Consider the following 870-nt stretch of genomic DNA (forward strand, 5'->3'; position numbering starts at 1 on the left):
AATAGCGTGTTAAGTCGCGCGAGGACGTGGGCAGAAGCGATCGTGGGATCGCGACAGTGAGGCGGTCTTGTTTGGCAGGGTTGGGCAAACAGAGAAAAGAGGGGCCCGCCAAAGAGGAGGGGGGGGGGTTGTTCCCTGCGGCGGGATTCGTGGAGGGGCAGCAGCAGGACCCAGATCGGGTCAGAGTATAAGCACGCACTAGACGGGGCTAATGCCACGTCAGGAAAAAGCCCCTCCAGCCTGGAGTTCCAAGAGGCCAGCTGGGCAATCTCCGGCCATCCAGGCGACTCGGGAGGGCGTCAGAAAGCCCACATGGTTTAGCTACATCCCATCCTTCCGGTTCGTGAATTTTAAATAGAAAATAATAACAATAATAATAATAATAATATAAATAAAAATAAATAAATATGAAAATGATAAATAATAAATAATATGAAAATGCAGGGTGATAGTTAGTATAGTACATACTACAGACTGTACCTGAATGGTGACCTGCTTCATCCTATGTAGTAACTTTATAAAAAAAATATATAATACATCGAGATACTGACTACAACTGGTTATTTGAAATCCATCATGAGATCATACTTGGTACTTCATAAAGTAAAGAATTCCATCACCCTCTATACCCCTCTACTCCGTACAGGTTGATCGCTGCGATGCTAGTTAGCCCCAAACCGCAATCTTGGAAATGTACTTTGGTGGGCTGCGGGGACCGGTTGTGAGGACGTTAGGGCTCGCCCACTACTGTCACACCCCTCCCCCTCAACCTGTCCTGTCCTTGTCCCTCCTCGTCTTCGTACCCCTCGCCCCTTTTCCATGCTAGGTACCTGGGACTCCTAGAACAGATACTATGGAGTATGTATACAG

The sequence above is a fragment of the Penicilliopsis zonata genome, assembly GCF_001890105.1.
Source record: "Penicilliopsis zonata CBS 506.65 unplaced genomic scaffold ASPZOscaffold_1, whole genome shotgun sequence".
Classification (NCBI taxonomy): Eukaryota; Fungi; Ascomycota; class Eurotiomycetes; order Eurotiales; family Aspergillaceae; genus Penicilliopsis; species Penicilliopsis zonata.